The 27,810-nt window shown below is 47.4% G+C and overlaps 1 non-coding gene across 1 annotated transcript; it reads right to left on the bottom strand.

Moving 5' to 3' along the window:
- Window positions 1–24,943: 24,943 nt before the first annotated feature.
- On the bottom strand, window positions 24,944–25,015 carry TRNAP-AGG (transfer RNA proline (anticodon AGG)). Its single transcript has one exon. It is a non-coding gene; the product is annotated as a tRNA-Pro (tRNA).
- Window positions 25,016–27,810: the final 2,795 nt, after the last annotated feature.

Here is a 27,810-nt window from a genome sequence, read left to right as displayed (position 1 = left end):
TCCGGTCCGCCCGGCTGCTCCTCGGAACTATGGGAGAGTTGTCATGACGTCTCTCCCATAGTGCCCGGGCTGTGGGTAGAGCGGGAAGCTGAAGTTCAGGAGAGAACTCCAGCCTCCGGCTACAGCGGCGCTGCAGGGAAGGAGCCGGGCGCCCGCTGGTAATAACATCTCAGCGGGCGTCGAGCTTGGAGCATCCCTGCGACACCGGGCTGGAGGAGACTGGCGCTGGGTGCAGTGGTGCACCCGGTGCACGTGCACCTCCAGCGGCCCTGAATATACAGCTGCAGTGACATGTAAATGGGTGGTTAGATGAAAGCTTTGGGACCGCAACTTCACATTGTAAATTATCCTATGCACTAAACCTATGCCCACAGATATTCTTTTGGAACATTAGCCCACATAGGCAAATAGGGATACTTTGATTTACTCCCAATTTAGTCATATATTTTACATGAGATGGGTGATTTACTTTTTACATTTTTGTCTGAGTTGTGCTCTGCATCAACTTTATTTTGGGATTTGTCTCCTACTTACATTGAATAATTGTTTGGTGTTGTCTCAATCACAAAAGCACGGCGAAAATATATCCAAAGATTTCATATGATTGCTTTGGATCTGAGACAATTACATCTCAGATGTCTCTAACAGACTGCTGATACCCACTCTCTATGTCAGGGGTGGGGAACCTTTTTTCTGCCGAGGGCCATTTGGATGTTTATAAAATAATTTGCCGGCCATACAAAATTATCAACGTGCCTGCTATATAGAGCCCAGCCCCACAGGAGAATTAAAATACTCACCCAGGCCAGTATTGCACGCAGAGCCGGCCCTAGGCATTATAAGCAAATGCCTAGGGGCAACTGGAATCCCAGGGGCATCCGATGGCTCTGCTGCATCATACCCGCACTGCCCGCTCTCCGCTCCCCCCCCCCCCCCGCACCGGAACCATTGCTCCCTGACCGATGAGAATACTTGTGAGTGTACATGACTTGAGCAGCCTGCTAGTGCTGGGGCTGACTGTAGGGGGAGCTGCAGCAAAAGCACGCAGCCCCTCCAAGGTAGTCTTCTTATCATTCTGCATGCTGCTGATCCTGAGGGCTTGCTGCCGGTGCCGGATTACGCCTGTCAGAAAGCGAGTTCTGCTCCTTCCCCAGCGCTCTGGAGCCTCACTGCAAGTGAGTACCAGTGTGTAGTGCCAGCGGGGGTGGAAGGTGCCTGCGGGGGCGGGAGATGACTTTTGCATCTGTTGTATTTATTTGGCTCAGGCTGGCTGTGTTTGAAAGAGGTGTATGTGTGTGTCTGTGTAGGCTTTGTCAGGGTGTGTGCATCTGAGTCAGCGTGGGTGCGTCTGTGTCAGCTTGGGTGCGTCTGTGTCAGCGTGGGAGCATATCTGTCAGCGTGTGTTCGTCTGTGTCAGCGTGTGCTCATCTGTGTCAGTGTGGGTGCATCTGTGTCAGCGTGGGTGCATCTGTCTCAGTGTGGGTGCATCTGTCTCAGCATGGGAGCATATCTGTCAGCGTATGTTCATCTGTGTCAGCGTGGGTGCATATGTGTCAGCGTGGGTGCATCTGTGTCAGTGTGGATGTATATGTGTCAGCGTGGGTGCGCCTGTGTCAGCGTGGGTGCGCCTGTGTCAATGTGTGTGCGTATATGTCAGCGTGGGTGCATATGTGTCAGCGTGGGTGCATCTGTGTCAGTGTGGATGTATATGTGTCAGCGTGGGTGCGCCTGTGTCAGCGTGGGTGCGCCTGTGTCAGCGTGGGTGCGCCTGTGTCAGCGTGGGTGTTTACAGTATGTGTCAATGTGTGTGCATATATGTCAGCGTCGGTGCATATGTGTCAGCGTGGGTGCATCTGTATTCAGTGTGGATTTATATGTGTCAGCGTGGGTGCGCCTGTGTCAGCGTGAGTGTATATGTGTCAATGTGTGTGCGTATATGTCAGCGTGGGTGCATATGTGTCAGCATGGGTGCATCTGTGTCAGTGTGGATGTATATGTGTCAGCGTGGGTGCGCCTGTGTCAGCGTGGGTGTATATGTGTCAATGTGTGTGCGTCTGTCTCAGCGTGGGTGTATATGTGTCAGCGTGGGAGCGTATATGTCAGCTTGGGTGCATCTGTGTCAGCGTGGGTGCGTCTGTCTCGGAGTGAGTGCATCTGTGTCAGTGTGTGTGCGTATATGTCAGCGTGGGTGTATCTGTGTCAGCGTGTGTATCTCTGTCAGTGTGTGTATGTGTCTATGTGCATGTCTGTGCCCATCAAATACACAGGGTATTGTATAGATCCCCTTCAGTATTTGTACCTGGGAGTGAAGTGCAGTGACGGTGGAAGTACAGTACCATGCCTATACAGTCCACAAATAGAAGAAATTTGTTTGCTCGCCACAGGTTTTTATTCCCCCTCTGTGGCCACGTGGATATTAGGGAATGATGTTGGACAGCAATTGATGACGTCAGGGTACAAGTACCGAGAGATGACGTGCGGGGGGGGGGGGGGGCAGATGATGGCGTGACTGAGAGACGATGCAGGAGGGGGAAGCGATGGTGTTCTAACAGACGACTCAGGGGGCGATGGTGTGGCTGAGAGACACAGGGGGCAGGAAGTTACACAAGGGGCACACATCTGGGTGAACCGCTGTTGTATGATGATGACCTTATTAATATTCCTACACACACAGGCATCTTCTGGACGATGTGACCTACATGAATAGTGAATACCGACTGAAGACGCCATCTTCTGAGGGAAGATACATTTCCACATTGTGAGAAACCACCATATAGGTAAGGTGCATATGTAAAGGAATTAGGGGTGTGCACCGGCCACTTTTCGTGTTTTGTGTTTTGGTTTTGGATCTGGATCTTTCTTCGTGTTTTGGATCTGGATTGGTTTTGCCAAAACCACCCTTCCGTGTTTTGGGTTCTGGGTTTTGTGTTTTGGATCTGTATTTTTTTGAAAAAAAGCATAAAAACAGCTAAAATCACAGAATTTGTAGATTTTTCTGCTCCTATGCTATTATTAACCTCAATAACCTTAATTTCCACTCATTTCCAGTCTATTCTGAACACCTCACACCCCACAATAGTGTTTTTATGTCCAAAAGGTTGCACCGAGGTAGCTGGATGACTATGCTAAGCGACACGAGTGGGCGGCACAAACACGTGACCCATCTAGGCGTGATACTGCAGTGGCAGACAGGATGGCAGTTTGAAAAACTAGGCCCCAAACTGTACATAATGCAAAGAAAAAAAAGAGGTGCAAGATGGAATTGTCCTTCGGCCCTCCCACCCACCCTTATGTTGTATAAACAGGACATGCACACTTTAACAAACCAATAATTTCAGCGCCAGGGTCTGCCACACAACTGTGGCTGAAATGATTGGTTCGTTTTGGCCCCCACAAAACAAGCTGGCAATTAATGTGTCCTTGCCCAAACTGGCTCTACGGAGGCAAGATGTCATCCTCATCCTCCTCATCCACCGATTCCTCACCCTCTTCAGTGTGTACATCCTCATCCTCACAAAGTATTAACTCATCCCCACTTGAATCCACCACCACAGGTCCCTCTGTACGTTCTGGAGGCTGGTCTCCCTGGAAGAGCTGATAATTCATTTTGATGAACATCATCTTCTCCACATTCTGTGGAAGCAACCTCCTACGCCTTTCGCTGACAAGGTTCCCGGCTGCACTAAACACTCTTTCGGAGTACACACTGGAGGGGGGGCAACTCAGGTAAAATAGAGCCAGTTTGTACAGGGGCCTCCAAATTGCCTCTTTTTCCTGCCAGTACAGGTATGGACTGTCTGACATGCCTACTTGGATGCTGTCACCGATGTAATCCTCCACCATTCTGTCAATGGTGACAGTATCATATGCAGTGACAGTAGACATGTCAGAAATTGTTGCCAGGTCCTTCAGTCCGGACCAGATGTCCAAACTTGGTCCTGCCTGCCCTGCATCACCGCCAGCGGGTTGCTTAGGATACCTACGTTTTTTCCTGGCAGCCCCAGTTGCGGGAGAAAATGAAGAAGGAGCTGTTGACGTGTCACGTTCCGCTTCAGCTGACAGTGTGTTCACCAGCAGGTCTTTGCACCTCTGCAGGCTTGTGTTGGCCGGAAAGAGAGACACCACATAGGCTTTAAACCTAGGATCGAGCACGGTGGCCAAAATGTAGTGGTCTGATTTCAACATATTGACCACCCTGGAATCCTGGCAAAGTGAATGAAGGGCTTCATCCACAAGTCCCACATGCCGAGCGGAATCGCTCCGTCTTAGCTCCTCCTTCACTTTCTCCAGCTGCTTCTGCAAAAGCCTGATGAGGGGAATGACCTGACTCAAGCTGGCAGTGTCTGAACTGACTTCACGTGTGGCAAGTTCGAAGGGCTGGAGAACCTTGCACAACACGGAAATCATTCTACACTGCGCTTGAGTCAGGTGCATACCCCCTCCTTTGCCTATGTCATAGGTGGATGTATAGGTTTGAATGGCCTTTTGCTGCTCCTTCATCCTCTGAAGCATATAGAGGGTTGAGTTCCACCGCGTCACAACCTCTTGCTTCAGGTGATGGCGGGGCAGGTTCAAGAGTGTTTGCTGGTGCTCCAGTCTTTGGCACGCAGTCGATGAATGGCGAAAGTGGCCTGAAATTTTTCGGGCCACCCAAAGCGTCTCCTGCACGCCCCTGTCGCTTTTCAGAAAATTCTGCACCACCAAGTTTATTGTGTGAGCAAAACATGGGACGTGCTGGAATTTGCCCAGATGTAATGCCCGCACAATATTGGTGGCGTTGTCAGATATCACAAATCCCCAGGAGAGTCTAAGTGGGGTAAGCCACTGGGCGATGATTTCCCTCAGTTTCTCTCAGAGGTTGTCGCCGGTTTGCCTCTTACTGAAACCGGTGATACACAGCGTAGCCTGCCTTGGAACGAGCTGGCGTTTCTGAGATGCTGCGACTGGTGACGCTGCTGCTGTTGCTGCGTAAGGTGATACATCTACCCAGTGGGCTGTCACAGTCATATAGTCCTTAGTCTGCCCTGTTCCACTTGTCCACATGTCCGTGGTTAAGTGGACATTGGGTACAACAGCATTTTTCAGGACACTGAGGACACTTTTTCTGACGTTTCTGTACAGTCTCGGTATCGCCTGCCTAGTGAAGTGGAATCTAGACGGGATTTGGAACCGGGGACACACTACCTCCAGCAATTGTCTAAATCCCACTGCACTAATGGCGGATACCGGACGCACGTCTAACACCAACATAGCAGTCAAGGCCTCAGTTATACGTTTTGCTTCAGGATGACTGCTGTCGTACTTCATCCTTCTCGCTAAGGACTGTTGGAGGGTCAATTGTTTAGTAAAAGTAGTGGTGTTCCTACTTCCTCTCTGGGATGATGACTCCCAGCAGCAGCAACAGCAGCAGCGGCAGCAGGAGGCGTAGCAATGCAGGATCCTCCGGAGGAATCCCGGATAGGAGAGTCAGTCATGCCAGTGACATGGCCTGCAGGACTACTTCCGATCCTGACTAAGGAGGAAATTGACGAGGAGGGAGTTGATGGTGTGGTTTGCAGGCGCTTGGATACAACAGGACAACGGGATTTAGGTGTCCCTGGACTGCTTACGGTCTTAGCCAAAGTTTCTGAACTTGACAGTAACTTACTATGAACGCGCTGCAGGTGCCGTATAAGGGAGGATGTTCCTAGGTGGTTAACGTCCCTACCCCTACTTATTCCACCTTTACATAAGGTACATATGGCAAGACAGTTGTTGTCCGGATTTGGATAGAAATATTGCCAGTCCAAAGAGGTGGAATGTTTGGTCTCTTGCCCAGGCATGACCGTGATGGGCTTTTTCATCCCACGGACAACAACTGTCTCCCCCGGAGCCTGATTTAAACAAACCACATCACCATCAGAATCCTCCTCGCCAACTTCCTCCTCAGCGCCAGCTACACCAGTATCCTCATCCTGTTGTACTTCAACAGTGACATCTTCAATGTGCATATCAGCAAGTGGACTGTGGGTGCTCCTTTCAGCACTTGCAGGGGGCGTGCAAATGGTGGAAAGAGCCACCTCTTCCCGTCCAGTGCTGGGAAGGTCAGGCATCGCAACCACCACCACACTTGGACTCTCCTTGGGGATTTGTGATATCTTCTTAGAAAGCACAGTTCTTCGCTGTGCTTTTGCCAGCTTAACTCTTTTGATTTTTTTAGTGGGAGGAGGGCTTCCATCATCATGTGAAGCTGAACCACTAGTCATGAACATACTAGGGATCGACCTTAGCCGTTCCTTGCCACTCCGTGTCGTAAATGGCATATTGGCAAGTTTACGTTTCTCTTCAGCTGATTTAAATGTCTTTTTCAAGGTCATTTTCCTGAACTTTGTCATTTGGGATTGTATGTGCCCTCTATTATGACATTGGGCATCGGCCTTGGCAGACGACGTTGATGGCATATTATCGTCTATGTCATGACTAGTGGCAGCAGCTTCAGCACTAGGAGGAAGTGGTTCTTGATTATTTTATCTCTTATTATCTCTATTTTATTTTTATCGGAGAAAGTTTGGTCCTCCATTTATGTTATATCGATTTGATATATACGTGCGGCTAAACACAGAAAATATTTTTTTATTTTTGCTGGAGAGTAGTGCACTTTGTGGGTTACACCAGCCTTTAAGAAATGAGCCAGCCGGCTCTTTACTTATGGGACACAGGCGCACGCTTGGCGCTGCTCCTTTGTTGATGCACGTGCGGCTACTGCGCACACAATTCACAAACACAGAAAATAATTTTTTTTTTGGTTTGGACTGGAGTGTACTTTGGGGGTTACAGCACCCTTTAACGGTCAAGCCAGCCGGCCCTTTACTTATGACACAGGCGCACGCTTGGCACTACTTTGTTGATGCATGTGCGGCTACTGCGCACACAATTCACAAACACAGAAAATATATTTTTTTTTGGTTTGGACTGGAGTGTACTTTGGGGGTTACAGCACCCTTTAACGGTCAAGCCAGCCGGCCCTTTACTTATGACACAGGCGCACGCTTGGCACTACTTTGTTGATGCACGTGCGGCTACTGCGCACACAATTCACAAACACAGAAAATATTTTTTTTTTTGGTTTGGACTGGAGTGTACTTTGGGGGTTACAGCACCCTTTAACGGTCAAGCCAGCCGGCCCTTTACTTATGACACAGGCGCACGCTTGGCACTACTTTGTTGATGCATGTGCGGCTACTGCGCACACAATTCAAAAACACAGAAAATATTTTTTTTTTTGGTTTGGACTGGAGTGTACTTTGGGGGTTACAGCACCCTTAAATGGTCAAGCCAGCCGGCCCTTTACTTATGACACAGGCGCACGCTTGGCACTACTTTGTTGATGCACGTGCGGCTACTGCGCACACAATTCACAAACACAGCAAATATATAATTTTTTTAGCACTTGGGGGGAGCACCCCTGATGGACAGAGCACCCCCTGGACAACACTACAGCACCCCTTTAGGACTGGGACACTGCACAGGACTTTGGAGTGGACACAGCCCCTATGGAGAACTGACTGCACAACACAGTCCAGCCAGCCCCTATGGACTTTGAAGTAGTGGACACAGCCCCTATTAACAACAGCAGCACTGCACAACACAGCCAGCCCCTATGGACTTTGAAGTAGTGGACAACAGCAGCACTACACTACACTACACTACACTACACTACACAGCCCAGCCAGCCCTAACTCCCACCCTCCCTCTTCACTGTCCACAGCCGAGTGAGAAAATGGCGCCGACGCGGGTACCTTATATAGGTTCCAAAACCCGCGAGACTCGGAAGGCGGGATGATGACATTTTGCCTCGATTTCAGATCCGAGTCAGGCGGGAAAAGTCGAGCCTGACTCGGATCGGACTCGGATCGGGGGGGCTCGGGGGGGTTCGGATTTCAGAAATCCGAACCCGCTCACCCCTAAAAGGAATGTTCACAGAGTGACGAGAAATGGGTGGCATGTCATGTTTGCACGCCCCATTTCAAGTGACCACGCCCCTTCTGTTATTTGACCGTGCCCATTCTTTTGACGTGCGCCTTTGGCGCGCAAATATTTTTGTCTTGTCTATGTGTGTGTGTTTGTGTGGTGGGGGGGCTGGGGAGGGCACCGTTCTTTTTCTTGCCCTGTGCTCCGAAGACCCTAGCTACGCCACTGCTAGGGGAGGAATTACTACTGTATATGAGCACTACTACAGGGGCTTTACTATGGGTGTACTGCTATAGGAGCATAGGAGATCCGAGTAAATCTGAGTAAATCCGAGCCTGCACATCCCTAATTACTATTATATATGGGCACTACTACAGGGGCATTACTATGTACGTATATATGTGCATATATTATATATATATATATATGTATATAGTGTGTGTGTGTGTGTATATATATATATATATATATATATATATATATATAAAATGTATGTATATGTAGGGGGCACCAGTCAAAACTTTGCCTAGGGCCCCAAATTGGCTAGGGCCGGCTCTGATTGCATGACTCCAGTTAAGTCTCCTCTCCTCCAAAATAGCTACAGCAGCCAGACGGCAATGGGTGCTCCAGCAGGCACAGACACCCACTGTCTCACACAGTCATCAGTCACTAGGTGTGGGGGTGCAGCACCAAAGCTCCCTGGGAGTGCATCAGCAGGGCTCACTCCCTCCTTCTTCCATCCTTCTAATATTCAGCAGCACTGTATTATTATTAATTGTAGACAGTCTGAGGGCTGCCTGACTCTGGGCCTGATTCAGAGCCGCTCGTAAGTGGCCGCTCGTTCGCTCCGAGCGATGTTCACACAACTGCGCATGCGTATGGGTTGTAATACGCATGCGCGAACCAGTCATTGCGGTCGGAAATTGTGTGCTCGCAAAATAGCGAATGCCTGCTAATTTGAGTAACAGAATGAGACGTTTGTGTGTGGTAACAGGGGAAGGTGTTTGAAAACGGGGAGTGGAGATCCGAACGCAGGCGTGACAAACGGTCAAAACGGGCGTTTTAAGGGTGTGCATAATTAACAAAGCAGCATCATCGACCACGTCACTTGGTTGTCTTTTAGCCTGAACTGTTCGCATGATTGCGGTTGGAAAATCCTACCACAAGCACTGCGAGCAGTTCATACGCCTTTCGATGTACTCGATCAATCTAATAAATAGCGGAGATGACGTAGGATGCGAGCGGCCAGGGGGCGTTTTTTACAACATAGCGAGCGCATGTTTCGTGCGCTCGTTCAGACTTAGAGGCGTCAACAGACCGCAAAGAGCGAGCGCTCTATTTAAATATCCGGCCCCTTTTTCTGAACGAGCGAGCGCAAATAGCGTCTGGCTCTGAATCAGTCCCTCTGTGTCCCACTGCTCTGCGCTGCACCTCTCCATCCTCCTCCACTTAAGATGTCTGTGGGCGGCCTGAAGGAGGACAGGCGGAATGGGGCTGGACGTTGCTGCGTGACTTCTGATGTCACACTGCGGTGCCACGCACAGCCGGGCAGCGTCTGAGTCGAGTGCTCAGGGCTCAGAAAAAACAGAGAGAGGGAAGAGAGCCACAGCTGGCCGGGCCTGATAAAATGGTCTTGCGGGCCGTAACCCCATCCCTGCTCTATGTGGATAAGTAGCGGGATCAATGTCTGCCATTCATTATTTAATAAATTTTTAATCTTTCTATTGCTGGATTCGTATTTTTGAATCTTAACTTCTTGCTACAGCATTCTACTATGGATGTGTGTTAAAAGCTAAGTTTTAGTTTCATTTGGGTCGGGTGAGTGCAGTGGCGCCACGAGGGGGGTGTGGGTCGCACCCGGGTGTCACCTGCCAAGGGGCGACACCAAAGTGCTGACACCTCCTTAGTGACAGAAGCTGGGTGCTGCACTGTAGCATTACGTGCAGCACTCGGCTCCAGACACAGAGACTCAGCACTGCACGCAGACTGTTCCCCGGGGGCAGTCCACATCTTCGGTACCCCCAGAGTGACTAAAACAGGGGTTCAGGCTGCGAGGTCATGCCCACTACATGTGAGGCCACACCCCCTACATGCAAGGTCACGCCCCCTACACACGAGACCACATCCCATTTTGCCGGCGTGTGGCTTAGGTTGTCACCACGGGGAGGGTCGCCACTGAGTGAGTGCTCCAACTAAGAAAGTACTTTTCTCTTTTATTTCTACATACTATTTTCCTCTCATGGGTGCACCTCCAATATTGAATTGTCTTACCTGTATAGGATGCTAATTTTTATACATCTTGTATTAGACCTATCCCCTCCGACATTAACCCTTCCTGTGCCTTGGGCAATTCCATCCCTCCCCTTGGGACACAAGTAAGATAAGAGACGTAAGGAAGGCAAAAGCTGCATCAAGGTTAGACCTGACCGAATGCTAGTACATGTGTAGTGGTTTAACTTACCCACAACTGGCCAGCATGGCACTCCAATGCAGATATAATAATGCTGCGGTGCCCTCCAAGGGTGATGACACCCAAAGACAGAAATGCAGTAATGGCGGCACTCAGCAGGCTGGATATTAGTGAATTTAAAAGTCCTTTATTCCAACACCGTTTCGAGGTTAATCCCCGTCTTCAGGGACAGACAATACAAATGTGATGATAAAACCAAACATATACTGTATATATAGCATAGATCACATTACAAGAAAGCACAACCATTAGACTCACCTGGACAACGCTGTCCAACAGCAGAACAGCTCCACGCGCCGAGGACACCTCAGCGCGTTCGCGATTACGTCACCGGATGGCGCCGTCCAGGGAGACGACCAATGAAAGGCCTAAGTGGGTTGCTATGACAACACAGCAACAACTGTGGAATAACAAGAAAACAATTAAAATAAAGGCATGGAAAATATAACATGCCTGTAGAAAACAAACTATGAGACAAACAACATAAACACATATTGAAAGTGTAACTTGATCGCATCCATCATGTAAGGAAAATTTAAGATACCCAGAAGATTACTGAAGGCAGTTCCTAACAGGAATACCTATCAAAAAAAAAAAAAATTATATATTTATATATATATATATATATATATATATATATATATATATATATATAGTGCCGGCTAAGATATATCACAAAATGCTTTGTAGTCCTAAAGACTCATCAAGGCCCCTGGGTGTCAGAGTGTTCAAAGTATGAATCCAGGCCAGTGCTGAACGAATGGCACTACGGTGCAGTGCCATGCGTTCACGGAATTGCCTCTGTGTTTTCCCAACGTAAGACAAGAGTTTTACATAAAACATCACATAAAAATCATATAATAAAATTAATTTAAGTAACATATACTGTATGTCTATGAGTGTGAAACAATGGCTGTGAAGCCTCATGGTCACCTTCAACATGGTAATCATATACACATTGTATTGATGAATATTAACATATTGCAACACCAAAAAGACAGTGTAACATGCAGTATATTTATGATTGTCACACAGTATAAAGGTTGCAGCAATAATGTCAGAGAAGGGAGACAACCAATGCACTGGGTTGAGGTGATGTTCTGTTCTGTTCTGGACTGAATAGGAAATGATTAGTGTCAGAGGCGTAAGTTCATAAGAAGTGGCTGGAGGCAAAATAGTGGCTGGTGCCCATGCCCCTTACCTACATGCACGCACGCATGCATGCATTCATTCATCTCAACACCCTAGCAGCACCCAGAAACTCCCCTCACTCACCAATGACTCCCCTCCTCCCTCATTCACCAACCCCAGCAGTACCCAATTACCCTCCCTCAATCACCACCAACACACAGCCCTCCTCATCCACTACCAACACCCCTGCAGTGACCATCATCATACACTACTAATACCTCTGCTGCACCCAGACAACCCTTATTCACTAGCAACACCATACACCCCCTTAATTTACTATGAACACCCCAGAAGCACTCAGATATCCCACTCATACACTACCAACACCTAGACACCCCCTTCCTACACTACCAACACCCCTGCAGTGACTATCATCATACACTACTAATACCTCTGCTGCACCCAGACAATCCTTATTCACTAGCAACACCATACACCCCCTTAATTTACTATGAACACCCCAGAAGCACTCAGATATCCCACTCATACACTACCAACACCCAGACACCCCCTTCCTACACTACCAACACCCAAACACTCCCTTCCTAGACTACCAACAGCCAGACACCTCCTCCTACACTCCCAGCACCCAGAAGTTAGAACACCCACCCTCCCATACTACCTACAGAAAGACACCCCACTCATACACTAGCACCACTCAGACACCCCCCTCCTATACTAGCAACACCAAGACACTCCCCTCCTACAATACCAACAGCCAGACATCCCCCTCCCTCACTCCCAGCACACCCACCCTCCTATATTACCTACACACAGACACCCCACTCATACACTACGAAGTACTAACACTCAGACACCCCCTCCAACACTACCAACACACCTGCCCCATTTACCCCTGCAGTTTGTTCGCCTGGTCAGTGTGTGTAAGAACACTTGGGCAGACTACATGTCACTGATTGGCCGCGGCGCAGGCATGACCACTTATGTGTTGATTTCTTTATAAGTGCAGTGAGGTTGTGACGCTGCCCAGTGTGACCTGCCATGTGTGTGCCGTTTGCAGCTCTTTTCTCCTGCGGCTCTGCGTGTTTATGCCTTCTCCGGTCAGCGGGATGGGCGCCCGCCGTTGGGGTAACCAGGTTTCTCTCTCCCTCTCCAAGGTGACCTCTGCAAGCCGCCCCTCTGGTCCCGGTGCCCATAGGCAGCTACCTAAAGCTGCCTAATGGAAGCGCTAGCCCTGGATACATCTCACCAGCCGCTGAGTGTATAGTTCTACTGCGTAGTGGTGCAGGATCCTGGAACAGCGTTATAGTGGATATTGCAGGTCTCTGTTTGGAGCTAAGTGGGAGACATCCATCTACCACTGTGTCACTCTAAACACAGTGGCTAGGTAGCACTGCGCATGCACAGTACTAATCTTGGCAGCCATCATGGAACAGGATATTGAAGCCTCATAATGGAGTCTGTGCAATAGCACAATCCCTTATCAAAAGCTCATACCCAGCTCTGTCTCCAAGTGAAATGGTCTCTGTGCAATAATGAAGAGACTCTTACTGCTGGAATTCTGGGGGGTCATTCAGACCCGCTCGCGAGCGCAGGACGCTCGCAAGCGGGTCGATGGTGCCCCACTGCGCATGCGCACGATGGAGGGAGCTCCGTCGTGCGCGTGCGCGAGACCCGGATAGCGACAGGCTCTCCATCGCTCCAGGTCTCGCACCAAAGGGGGCGTGCTGTCGATGTTGATTGACAGCACGCCCCCTTTGGTGGGCGTGCTGGGGGCGTGGCTGCCAGACGGAGGCGTTCCCATGGGAACGCCTACCGTCTGAAGCCGGCCCCAGTGACATTACTAGTGATGTCAGTGGGAGTGATTTTTGCTCTGATAGAGCCAAAATCACTACAGGGCTTGCGGCAGCGAGACTCTACCGCAGGGTCTCCGTCGCTAGCCCGATGGTCGCGATGGTCTTGACCATCGCGACCATCATCATGGACACTCGCATAAGCTGTGGGTGGTCACCCACAGCTATGCGAGCGTCCGGGAGGACGCTTCATTTTCATGGAGGAGGGCCCTGATTCAGAGCGAGCGCTCTGGTCAGAGCGTTCGGCTCTGAATCAGGCCCTCTGTTTCCTCTGTTATCTGCTTGCTATGTATGAGGGCATCTGACAATTGGGCTAAACAACTCATTACTCCTGCTGGGGACTATCATGATACTATGGAATGAAATATGAATTTGTTTTTACACTATTTGTTCTGCGCTTCAAAAGATTTTTAATAGGCAAAAATAACCCTCATTTTTATTTTCAGTTTTTTTCCTGGGGGGACATATAAGTTTGTTTAGAAAATATAACTGACACTCTACAATCTTTAAGAGCTCCATTGGTTTATTGCTAATTAACCATCTAAAACACACCTTATCTTAACTTAACACTAAACGTAAACTAAGAAATAAAGACACGGACACAATAACAGCTTAGCTAAAAGGTCACACCTTTTATTAATTAATTAACTAACCTAAATGAGGTGGCCATGAGACGCTGCAATCTCAGATCTAGGGGTCTATTTACTAAGCAGTGTTACGAGACAGAGTGAAAAGTGATAAGTAAGTGATAAGGTGCCAGCCAATCAGCTCCCAACTGCCATCTCACAGGCTGTGTTTGCAAAATGACAGTTGGGCTGGCACCTTATCACTTACTTATCACTTTTCACTCTGTCTCCTAACACTGCTTAGTAAATAGACCCCCTAGCCTTCTAGATGTGAAACACTCAGAAGATGACTGAAATGTCCCTCCTATAGACGCACTTTTGGTGCAAAAGGACTCGCTTACCTCATGAGCACAGTCCGAACACTTATGCACAAGAAGCGCCCAGGTCCCCACTCACTGAGTAGGATAAACTTGATATGTAAAGAGAGGGCCCAATGCTTTCTTGCGCCACATTAAGCCACTGAGATGCAGTATTCTCCTGCCAAAGCCAGTTACCAAAGGAAAACTGTCCTGCCACCCATGAAAGGAAAGAAAACTAGTCCAAAAAAGACAAAAAATCCTTAATAAACAGCCCTAAATCCAGAGTATTAAGATTCACCCCATCAGGACGAAAAAAAATCTAGTGAGGTCTAGCCCTAGTTAGTTATGCCTGACTACCAAGCCTCCAAACAAAAAAACGTACTTGGCCAAAGCCACGTTAACCTTGCCCTATCCAAAGCTTTATGATTATGGACACCTCCTCACACCAAACGGGGATCTATTTCTGACCAAACAATGTGCACACTCGGCCACATCAACCTGACCTCTTTCAAAATCACATGCAGTCGCACAATCAGCTTCAAGTCTTTCATATGACCAATGTCATTGCCACCAACATGTAACACCAACCAAGCAGGCGACCCCCACTGAGCTGCAGATGAAACCAACAACTTTTTCAATGACTCATACCGTAGGCCACGCACACCTATCCAGTGTGCCTACCGTCCGCTTAGTAACAAACTGGCATGCCTTGCCAACCCAAGCTTCTGGGCCAGAAAAATTTAGGAATGTCCCACCAGCCACCCTTGCCCGTCTTCTGCCTCTGACCATCAGCACCACACCAAAACCAAACCACAGTAACATTTCAACATGTGAAATAGACATAGCAACTAACTAGCAGGGATGCAAAAGGGGAAAACAAGTAATCCAAGTGAAGGGAAAAACCAAAAAATCCACAAAGTGGGCCAGATCTCGGTACACGGGCGAAAAATTAGAAAATTCCTTCACACCCCCACTTACGGTAGGGTCATGCAAACCTTTTATCTTGCAAAAAAAAGAGATTCCCACCAGTGCTGTGACCATAGAAGGCTTAGAGTGGCCTTGGTGATAATGGGCCTGATTCAGGTTGGTTCGCAAGGCTGCGTTTGCATTCAGCCAGCCGATGTTTGCATTCTGCGCATGTGTATAAGATGCAGTGCGCAAACCATCCACAGCGATCGGGAAGCGATTGCATTGAGCACGCAGAGTCTTCACACAGTGATTGACAGGAAGTGACCGTTTGAGGGTGGTGACTGAGGGTGGTCAGAGAAACGTAGGTGTGTCTGGGTATTTAAACGCCATTACAGGACGTCCATAATTAAGCCCCTGCGATAGCATACGCTAGCAGAAGTCTCGATGGCGACAGGAAGTTTAGCAGTTTCTGCGGTAGGGTCAGATCAACCACAACTGTGTGGATGGTTCCGATGTTACTCGATGTTACCGGTGGGCAGGCTTTATACATTGATGGGCATCTTGGTATAGTGCTGCAGTTGCCACGCAATTGCATTCATTAGCATATTTTCGCAACGAGCGGGGTGCGTGCGGACGCACCCTTGTGAACCAACCTGAATCAGGCCCAATGTCCCCAAACAAATGACAACAACATATCCATGGAAGACTTGCCCCTCTAAGAGCCCTGCATGCAGAAAGCCTGCCATGCCACTGAAAAAGTCTTCAGAGTTGCTGGAGCCAGCGACTGCCACGCTAGTCCCTCTGTGCCGGCCTGATAATCTGCCATATAAATGAGGAGTAAGGTAATCCCCTGCAGAAGCCGCTGGAGCCAGCATCCAAAAACGAGCAAAATTAAAGCGAGACAAAGCATCTGCAATCTCGTTAAAAACGCTGGGTACATGACGCGCTTGTAATCGAATGTTTGCATCTAAACAGTGTAAAACTAAATGTTGCAACAGCCACAAAGCTGGAGGAGAGGACGTGCCGATTACTTAAACAACCAATGGCAGTTCAACTGTCACAACAATCGGAAACAATTCCACTAACAACAACTAGAACGGTAAGACCCTCAGCATGCCATTCTAAAGGCCAGGATGCAGCACACCATTCTCTGTCAAAAAAGGCCCCGAAACCTGACGAACCAGTCGCATCAGTAAAAAGCTGTAATGTAGCATTAGCCACAGGGAGTGAAGGCCAAATGCGCTCCCCATTAAAATGGACCAGATACCAGACCTAACCGCAGAGATCGTCCTTAATTTCAGAAGATAACCTCAAATGGTGATGAGTCTGGCTCGGCCCGGTCGTAGCCCTTTCCAACTTCCCACAAAAGACCCTCCTAATAGGAATGATATATAACAAGCAAAATTAAATGAACCCAATAATGACTGCATAACGTGTAACTTAGCACTGTCAGCAGCCAAACAACTGGCTATTTGATCAAGCAACTAGACAACCTTCTCCCGTGGCAAACGACAACAACCAGATGTCTATCTTGGTTTCCGAATAAGACAAGCACAAGGCAGGACCCTCTGTCTTGTCATGTGCTACAGGAACACCTAAAGCTTGAAACAAAGCTTGAGCAGAAAAAAGGAGGTCCGCACAGACATCACTCCCCCCCAGTCCTATAAAGAGAATATTGTCCAAATAATGTGCAACATCAACCTGGCTGGTGCCAGCGTGAATATACCAGTGTAAAAAAGAATTGAATTTCTCAAAATAGGAGCAGGAGACTGCACAGACCATGGGCAAGCATTTATCAACAAATAAACCACTCTCGAAATACAAAAACATATATTGCAAGGCATCTGGATGCAAAGGCAACAATCGGAATGCTGATTAAATATCGAGCTTAACCAAAAAAGCACCTGAATCAAAACTAAGAATCAGCCCCATCATTAACCAAACTTCCATTGGGATAAGATAAATGCTGAATAAGGTGATATTTCCCAAGGGCCTTCTTGGGGACCACCCCCAAAGGAGAAATACACAAATCCTGCAAAGGAAGACCAGGGAAAGGGCCCTGCATCCTACCCAACAAGACCTCAGGATCCACCTTAGCTCGCAACACTTCCGGAAACTCCCTGGCTAAACGTAAATTACGGGGCACCCAAACTTTCAGCAGCCCATTCAGGTAAACTAAAGACAACCAGAAAACCTTGTAACAATAAGGCAGCATCTTCCCTTGCGTGATACCACTCTAACCTTTGGAAATCTCGTTGATACAAATAGGCGAACTCACCTTAACTAGCAACTGTCCCACTCCCAGAGCCACGTCGGCAATCCTTGGCTGGATGCTCACCCTCACAGATGCGACAGGAGTGGAAAAAAATTACAGGCTGCCCCTCGCAGCACAGAGAGTTGTTGAAAGCAAATCACTTCCCCTTTGCCACTTCTGACCCACCTGGTTTTGACAAGGGGGGGGCCCTATGAGTCTGCACCAAATCCAAGGTTGGTTGACGCTGTTGCGAAACTTCAAGCCACACCTCAACAACTTTAACCCCTAGCAGCATAACCAGTTTGCCATCCTGTTTGCACCTAAACTGCAAAATATACACTTTCCATGCAAGCCCCTTAGAGCAGGTGAACATATCATGCACCAAGTTATGAGGGCATGGTCGAGGACGCGGTGGCGGGTGTTAGCAGCAGCGGCAATCCATCACCACGGTGGGCGTTAGCAGCGGCGGGACCTGGAAACGGTGTGGGACCTGGCAGTGGCAGGACCCGGCAGAGGTAGCTGTCATGGCGGCAGGCCTGGATCCGAGAGGATCCAGTCCCTGCTAGCCATTCTGCAGTGTTCGGCAGCAGTGACAATTTAAAAAATTGCACCTTAGCAGCATTTTTAAAATTCAAGATGGCCACCGCGAGCCAATCACGACTCGCAACATCATCGCCCCACCCCCTCGGCTGGCTTTTATAAGCCATCGCGAGGCAGCGGCATATCAATCCCCTGGGGGGGCCGAGCATGTAAGAGCCCTTGAAAAAAGAAGATGCCAAAGTTCTAGTTGGCAAAGGCCATGCAAAAGAGCTCAAAGGCAATTAATGTTCTCCAACTATGAGCATGTGGGGGAGGCTTGCTGGGACCTGTAGTTTACCTGCAAAAGACAATATTTTTACTTCTTTCTGTGCACTACACTTTTACATAATCAACACGGCACCCACCACCCAGGGGTGCCGGTGATATCCCCGGGCTATCAGCCCAGGCCTGAGGTGCCCTGGAGGGGGGAACCTTTTATTGGAGGGAGTCCCCACATCCCAAGGGATCCCCAGCCTGGGCTGACTAGTGGTCAGTGGTAATGCTTTTGGCTGGGGGACCCGGTGAAAGAGATCCCCTGGCTGTGGCATTACTCCTCCACTAGAAAGGGTCTGGTGCTGGTTATGGATAATACAGGGGACCCCTATGCTTTTTGACCCTTGTATTTCCAAAACCAGGACCGGCTCAGCTGAGCCCAGTGCTGGTTGTGCTAAATATAGGGGACCCCTATGTCATTTGTCCCCTGTATTTTCACAACCAGGACCAGCTGTGAAAAAAACAGGGTTGGTTGTGCTTTAGAAAGGGGGGACATGCCATTTCTTTAAAAAAAAAAATCACTTGTTTTCATTTTTTAACACAGATGCATGGACAGAACTTACTGATCCATCCATGCATCTGTGTCTCAAGCACCTGCCAGGCGAAGACGCCGGAAGCCGTGGTGAGTTGGCGAGCGTGTAAAAGAGCCAATTGCCCGTCACCCTCCAGGTGAAGACTCCGGAAGCCCTGGGGAGGCGGCAGCCCTCCAGGTAAAGTCCTGGCGGAGACGGCCATGTAAAAGAGCTTAAAGCCTGCCACACCCCCAGGTGAAGGTGCAGCAAAATAAAGTATTAAAACATTCGGTGTTATGTTTCTATTTTAATATTTCTTTTACAGGGGTACTATAGGTTCCAGCGGGCCCTTAATAGCCCGCTTGCTGGTATCTGTGGTTCTCCAAGTACCAGCATGTGGGGAGGCTTGCTGGGGCCTGTAGTTTACCTGCAAAACACAATATTTTTACTTCCTTCTTTGCACTACACTTTTACATAATTAACCCGGTACCCACCGCACAGGGGCATACCATATCTGTATTGTGCAAGGAACACGTTCATTAAGACATCAGCCTTAATGATCAGAATTTCATAGCTTTTTTGAGTTTGAGTTGCAGAAATTCAGGTGGTTTTTTGTGAAATTTCAGATCATGTCTAAGAAGTCTTAATGGGAAATGATATATTCAATCACATTGGCATGTTCCCCAGATAACAAGCTGTAAATACAAGCATGCCTTTCAACCATATATGGTGAAAACCACAGGGAGACCGTGTAGAGGGGGGAAAGAACATTTTTTAGGGGAATGGGGGGCAACAGAGACCGAGGGATGAATGGGGGGGCCACATCAGAGCTCCAGGAAGCCTGAGGCCAGCAGGGGTTGGAGAAAGAGGTAACCTGGGCAGAGCTGTAAAAAGAGTCAGGGGGAATGATGCCTGCATCATGGGGATTTGAGGGGCAGATGGAGAAGCCAAACCCCTTGAAGCTCCCACATTTGGAGCACAAACAATGGGGCCACCAGTAGCAGGGAGTTTTGTAATAAAGTCAGCAGTCTGGCTGAACTGGCTGGATCCCATTATAGGAGTTTATAAACTAGCCCACAATGTGGTTGGGGACCCAGCTGCAGCACTGGCCGCTGCGGAGGCATGGCTAGAGCCACCCACCGTGGCCGTACTTTGTGTCACAGCAGAGTGTCCTGTGGGAGTAGCGCACAACGGAGGGAGCAAGGGATGCAGGGCTAGGCAGAAATGCCAGGCCATGCACTGTGGGAAGGGGGGTGGAGGTGCTGGGTGGGGCATGGTGGGGGGGGTCTTCCACCCGTGCTCATGAGCAGCTGTGGCTCCGAGTGGGCAAGTGAAGTCAGTCAGCTGGCATGGGGGGGAGGACAGATCTGCGGGTACGGGGCATTGTAGAGGAAAGGGGAAAAGAAAAAGCAGAGAAGACAGGTACAAGAGAGGAAAATGTGAAGACAGTAAGACATACTTGCCTACCCTCCCAATTTGGTTGGGAGCCTCCCGATAATCGGGTGCCGCTCCCAGCCTCCCGGGAAGGCAGGCAAGCCTCCCGGCAGCTGCCGACCCCTCTTGCCACCCCCACAATTACATGAGAATTCCCGGCAGTGGGAGGGGCCTGTGACACAATTCACGCTGAATCGCGTCATTTTGGCCATGCCCCCTGCTTCACAATGCCGGGATTATGGCACTGTGTAGCAGGGGCAGGGCCAAAATGTTGCAATTGCATGGCCACACCCCCGTTCCTCCCACACCCGCCGGCCATGCCCCCCAATTTTGCCTATCCGGTCGCCCCCTCCCGGAAGGGGCAGCCAGAAAATCGCTATCTCTGCAGTAAGGGTAAAGTGAAAGCTGAAAGATACAGAAATAGGAAGAGACATAGCAAATTGTAAGGTTTAAAAGAAAGAGAGGGCCAAATAGCCAGACTACTTATCCATATGGAGACTCCAGAATGAAAAAAGAGAAAGACCCACCTTATATACCAGCAAACAAGAAACACACTCCTAAGCAACCTATTGGCTGAACAACATTCCTGCATACCCATAATACTAAACTAATCTGCCTAGCTACAAGGCTGTCATACCAGCCAATCAGCAAAAAACCTAGGATTCTTACTACTCTCAAGCCTATTCAGCTTTCGCCTACCATAAAACTTCAAGCATATGTTATCCATTAGCAGCATGCGTTGTGTATAGTTCTCTCATCTCCCTGACTGCCATGTGTAAGAATTCCTCTCTCCTGGAGCCAGGACACAAACCTGAGAAGCTCATGTACAGAAAGAAGGGGAGGGGTGAATTCTGGAAATAACAGACAATAACTGCCTATGTATAGATGTACTGTTTTTTTCTTCCCTATTTGATTGACTGGGATAAAAAAATCACAATGCTCATTACAACTGAGTTTTTCAGAAAAATAAAAATTACTGTTTAGGTTATGTACCAGATTTCTCCACCCTTACCAGAGGCAATGACAGGGGAAAAATGCCTATAGTATTCAGATGACTACTCCCATTAGTTTCAATATTTTTAGCAGTTTTTTATTATTATTATTATTATTATTATTATTATTATTATTATTATTATTATTATTATTATTATTATTGTAATATGCGTATGGCTATAATTTATATATGAAAATGCAGTCACTACAGGTTGTATCTGCCCCAGCAGTAACTTCTACCTGTACATGTGCTACCTAGTCACTGCATCTAAAAGTATAACAATATAGTCTAATTACAGTATAATTAATTAAAATAAGAAAAAATAAAACTGTACAGGTATCTTATTTTTAAACTAATTATAATGTAACACCTCCATCAGCCCTTCTGTAAAACAGTTGGGAAAACTGGGGCAGAACTGCAGGAGACAATTTTGCTAACACCACATAACGCTATTGATCATTCATATCACAAAGAACATAATATCAGTATTATCATATTTGTCTATATATGAATATATAATCTTATTGAAGGATACAGCATTTTGGGGTCTATTCATGAAGAGCTGCGGTAAAGAATTGTTACTTATCACTATAGATCGCATCTGTTGCGATATATGCAGGTTCAGCTATCAGGTCTTCTCTGTGTTTTCGTGGGTTTTTTTTTCATTGCAAGCTTTGCACATTCGCTGTTGTCATCTGGCGGCTCTTGTGACTTTTCAGTGTGCTGGCCAGGACCGTAGAGAGCCATCCTGGGTTCCATTACTATTGGGGGGCATGGCCTAATCGCTTGAGGTGTTGCCATGCCCCTGAGAAAAAATAAATAAAACCACAGCGCTGCACACTGGGGAGGTGGTGCTGTGAGCTGTGTGATCGCTCCCCTCCACAGGCAGAGGAGACTGATGCTGTTGCTCAGCAGTAGCGAGCAGTCTCCCTGGTCTCCCATGGCAGCCCAGCACACAACAGCTTGTGCTGGGCTGCTGACAGGTAAGAGGGAGGTTAGGGGCGGCATCACTCCCTGGCCCACACCAGGCCCCGTGCAGTATTTGTTCATGTTTATGTTTAGATAATGGGCAACTGTTAGATCAAACAGGACATTAAGGGACCTAGGTGCAGTGAGCTCATAAGAAACAGTCAGTAATAAAAGTACCTTATATGGAGTGAGTAAACCACATGCCAAGAATGGTCAGTGTGAGATAGACACAGAGTAGTGTGGTCAGCAAGAAAGAGAGTATATGAAGAGTGTGGTCTGGGCAGGGGCACAGAGAGGGTGGGGAGCGGGTACTAATTACCCTGGCCTGGGATAGTTGGAGGGGCCCAGGTCCACCAGCCCCCTCTCCCGGGTCCACCTGCCCTCACAGTGTCCCTCCATGCCACACACTTACCTTATTCTATGTCTTCCTGCCTCGGTGTCTCTGCTTGGGTGTCTATTCTTTGGGTCAGCGACACCCCTCAGCTCACCATGCCTCTCGGGGCTGGCTTGACTCCGCTGGCTACTTGATTCTTGGTGGATTTAACCTAAGCAGCATGGTGGCTGGTAGCTCCTGTGCATATATATATATATATATATATATATTACACACACACATAAACTCCCCATCCCACACTGTGTGTCCATAGCCCACTGTGCTTTCCCATCTAACACTATACTCTCTCATACCTCATCCCACAATGTTCTCTCCTATCCCACATTGTGCTCCCCCATCTCACATTGTGCCCTCCCATCCCCCATATCACACTATGCTCTCGCATCCCACCCTGTGCTCACCCATCCCCCAACCCACACTGTGCTCTCCCATCCCCCAACCCACACTGTGCTCTCCCATCCCTTATCCTACACGGTGCTCTACCATCCCCTATCCCACACTGTGCTCTCCCATCCCTCATCCCACACTGTGCTCCCCCATCCTACACTGTGCCATCAGACTCCTCGGATCACTGGCTGAGAGATCAAGGAGTCATCAGGCAGTAAACCCACCACCAACACAGTGCTGAGCAGCTTCTCCAAGCCATGGAGTGCAGCAGTTAGTGACAGACCAGGCCAGCCCTGCCGCTATGTGTATATGCAGCATGTGGGCTAACTGCAGTTAATTTCTTCTGGCCGGGAGGCAGATGGTCCCCCGGACCAGCCCGCCACTTGACTTGCTGCTGCAGTGTTCAGCAGGGGCCCCATACATGCCCTCACCCTGCTGATCACTGCAGCAGCAGCGCAGGTAGCGGTTATAGTCCAGGGGCCCCTAGGACCTCAGGGCCCAGTACAATTGCACCCTTAGGCACCCCCTGTCATTGTGCCTGACCATCCATTATTGATATGAAGGAAACCTTCCATGAATGAACATATGAAGGACATATTTGACCACATGTAAGTTGAGTATTGATGCACCAATAGCCTGTATTTCTACCTGTTATGTTCTTTGATTATAAACTGCTGTTTGTTTATATAACCTTATAAATCTGGTTATGCATTTCTTTACTCAATTACGTGATATTTCCTCACCAATAACCATGTGTTATAAACATCCCACTGGGAACAATATCGCTGGTACACACAGGTTGATGGGCACAAGATATATTGGCCAATCAATTGATCTACCAATATATCTGCCAGTGTGTGCCCATCAAAAGTAAGAGGAATCAGAGGAGCATGAGCTGAGCTTGGATTGGAGGAGTTCATCACATGCTCTTCTGCATCTGTTGCGCTGTAGCCTATAGGAAAGATCTCATCATATGCTACTGCTGTCTGCTAGAAATTAGTACCTAGGGGACCCATGGACCTTCTGCTAACCTTGCCAGAAAAACATGAATATTGAGATATTAATGCAGTCATATGCTTTACTTGTGGAGAATAACAGATGGCATGTGTTGGGGGCTTGATTTCATACATGGGGAGGTCTGATAGGCATGTGAGGGGTCTGTTGTGCATGTCAGAGGGCTGATGACATGTGAGGGGTCTGATGGCACGAAAGGGGCGTGTAGAGATGACTGATAGCATATCTGATGACATGTATCTTGGGACAGGACATGACGACTCCCTGGAGGGACAGAAGAACTAGAGCATACGCAGTAATGCACTCTTTCAACAACCACGACTCATCCCTGATCATCATTTTGGATTATCACATTCAGAATTTCTGGAGCTGCTCATAACCACTGGCATGCCCTCCCCGATCCAATACAATTCAATCCGGCCTCCCAGACTTCAAGCGTGACCTTAATACTATTTTTTTTTTCATTTTAGCTTACCACCCTGTCTCCTAGCTCTGCAGACTCTGCATTCTTCTTCCATTGTGACCATCCATATACCCTATGGATTGTAATTTGGTATGAGCAGGGCCTCTCCCCTTTATCTTTTGTACAGAATTATGCCGTACACTGTATCTATGTGAATTTATATGCTGTCTGTATGTTTCGTGTTGTCAATTTTATCCCATTGTGTGAAGCTAGTTGTGCTTTATAAATAAAAGATAATAATATTAATAGCAAGTTAATTAAAGATAAGGCACATTTGCAAATTTTTTTTATGTTATATGTTTAAATTCTAAAACTTAGCAGTGAATGAATAAGGCAGCATCATTTTTATAGGTGCAGTAAAATTTAATGAAAATATTATACCTACAATTCCGGCCAAAGGAATCAAAAGATGGGCTCGTCCGGGATTTGAACCCGGGACCTCTCGCACCCTAAGCGAGAATCATACCCCTAGACCAACGAGCCAACTGTCTTTTAGACTTTGCAGATGTTGAGATGTCTGCCACATCAGCAGGAAAATTGTGCCTGTAGCATATTACATTTTTTAGCACAGACTGAACTCTATGTAAAGTGAAAAGACACTGTATTACTATAGTACAAAAAATTTATTTGCATAGAAGATGTACCAAAGTTGTACGTACAACTTACACTTGTTTAATTAATGTCTGACAGTTTAGGATGTAGAATGTTAGGAAAAAAGAAAAGTTAAATACTTTTAGGGACAAAATATTTTTAAAAATCCATATTTTTTTTACTGCAGTGATGTATGATATTACTATTCACCCATAACTCACTTAGGGGTCTATTTACTAAGCAGAGTTAGGAGACAGAGTGAAAAGTGATAAGAAAGTGATAAGGTGCCAGCCAATCAGCTCCCAACTGTCATCTCATAGGCTGTGTTTGAAAAATGACAGTTGGGAGCTGATTGGCTGGCACCTTATCACTTTCTTATCACTTTTCACTCTGTCTCCTAACACTGCTTAGTAAATAGACCCCTAAAATCTCTAATGGTCAATTTATAGAAATTCTGAAAAAAATATATTTTTTTTTTAAATCATTTACATATTGATCTGCTAATTTATTCTAGGCAAGCTGACCTATAAATCACCAGCTTTTGGGCCTGATTCTGAGATTTCTGCAATACCGATATTTGCACAAATCGACCCATTGTTTGCCATTACGCTCACACAGAGGATTCTTCTGCAAAGTGAGTGACAGGTAGTCATCGTTTGGTGGAGGCAACGGGGTGTGGCTAGGCAAACACAGGCGTGTCGGGACCATTTAAACTCAGTTTCTTGAGAGTGCATAAACTAGATATTGCTATTCCCTTCGCAACATAAGAGATCTCTCTGCATGTTAAGAGAGACACATTGTTTGAGGCAGGTCAAACTTGCTTTGTGGCTGCCCGATCTGCCTCAATGTTACTGATTTTTATGCTATTGTACATCGTCTGATGCATATGAGAAGGCAGCAGTGGGTGCGCCTCAGCTTTGGAAAGCATTAGAATATTTAACCGTGATCCATAAGAGATTGCAATTGCATTAGCGTAAATTTCAGCATCAGGCCCAGAGTCAGTGCAGTCTTTGTGGAGTGTTGATAACATTGGGCATTGAGAGATAAGATGGTAATCTCTGAGATGGTTTGGGTCAGAGTTATTATTATTTAATTTTTTTTGTTTATTTTTTTTAATTAGAGTAATAACCACAGAGGGTTAAGGAAAGAAATTTAAGAGGTTGTTGTTTGGGAAAGACTATATTATTATCTTAAAATGGCACCTGTCAAGGGGTGGGATATATTAGGCAGCAAGTGAACACTTAATTCTTGAAATTAATGTGCTGGAAAAAGGAAAAATGGGCAAGACTAAGGATCTGAGTGACTTTGGCAATGGCCAAATTGTGATTGCTAGATGACTGGGTCAGAGCATCTCCAAAATGGCAGGTCTTGTGGGGTGTTAGAGGTATGCAGTGGTTAGTACCTACCAAAAGTAGTCCAAGGAAGGACAACTGGTGAATCAGCGACAGGATCATGGGCACCCAAGGCTTATTGATGGAAACGGGAAGCAGACTAGCCCATCTGGTCCAATCACACAGAAGAGCTACTGTAGCACAAATTGCTGGAAAAGTTAATGCTGGCTATGATAGAAAGGTGTAAGAAAACACAGTGCATTGTAGCTTGCTGTGCATGAGGCTGTGTAGCCGCAGACCGGTCAGAGTGCCCATGCTGACCCCTGTCCACCACTGAAAGCACTTACAATGAGCATGTAAGCGTCAGAACTGGACCATAGACCAAAGAAAAAACCTGGTCTGATTAATGATATTTTCTTTTACATCATGTGGACGGCCGGATGTGTGTGCATCACTTACCTGGGAAAGAGAGTTCACCAGAATGCACTATGGAAAGAAGACAAGCCAGCTGAGGCAGTGTAATACTCTGTGAAATCTGCTGCAGGATCTAGTCTATAGATCGACAGTAAAAAGATCGACAATGTCTAGATAGACACCAGATGTTAAAGGTTGAAATGTAAGAAGGTTGACAGGTACAAATGTTCAACAGGGTCAAAATGCAGACACAAAAATGGTCTGCACATTATTTTTTTGCGGGGGTTAGGGTTAGGCACTTGCCAGAGGGATAGGGTTAGGCACTTACCCTGATTATTAGGGTTAGGCACCAGAAGGGAGGGTTAAGTTTAGGCATGAGAAGGGACAGTTAGGGTCAGGCACCTACCCCGAGAACCAGGAGGGAGGGTTAGGCACAAAGGGGAGGGTTAGGGTAAGGGTGAAGATTAGGGTTAGAAAAAAAAATGTGTCAACCATTTTTGTGTTGACCATTTTGTGCTGACCTTTTGACCATGTCAACCATTTGTATCTGTTGACCTTCTTATATGTTGACATTTTGTTCCTGTCAACCTTTTGTCCTTGTTGACTTATTGACTGTCTAACATCTGGTGTCTACCTTTTTACTATCTATATTTCAATCCACACCCATGTTCTGCTGGGAAACTTTGAGTCATAGCATTTAAGTGGATATTACTTTGACATGTATCACGTACCTAAACATTGTTGCAGGACAAGTTTTCTGTCCTGATAACAGTTTTCCCTGATGGCAGTGGCTTCTTTCAGCAGGATAATGTGCCCTGCCACACTGCAAAAATTGTTCAGGAATGGTTTAAGGAACATGACAAAGAGTTCAAGGTGTTGACTTGGCCTCCAATTTCCCCAGATCTCAATCTGATTAAGCATCTTTGGGATATGTTAGAAAAA

Source organism: Taudactylus pleione, unplaced genomic scaffold (genome assembly GCF_031769625.1).
Source record: "Taudactylus pleione unplaced genomic scaffold, aTauple2 ptg000172l, whole genome shotgun sequence".
In the NCBI taxonomy this organism is placed as follows: domain Eukaryota; kingdom Metazoa; phylum Chordata; class Amphibia; order Anura; family Myobatrachidae; genus Taudactylus; species Taudactylus pleione.
This window is presented reverse-complemented; position numbering and strand designations above follow the sequence as displayed.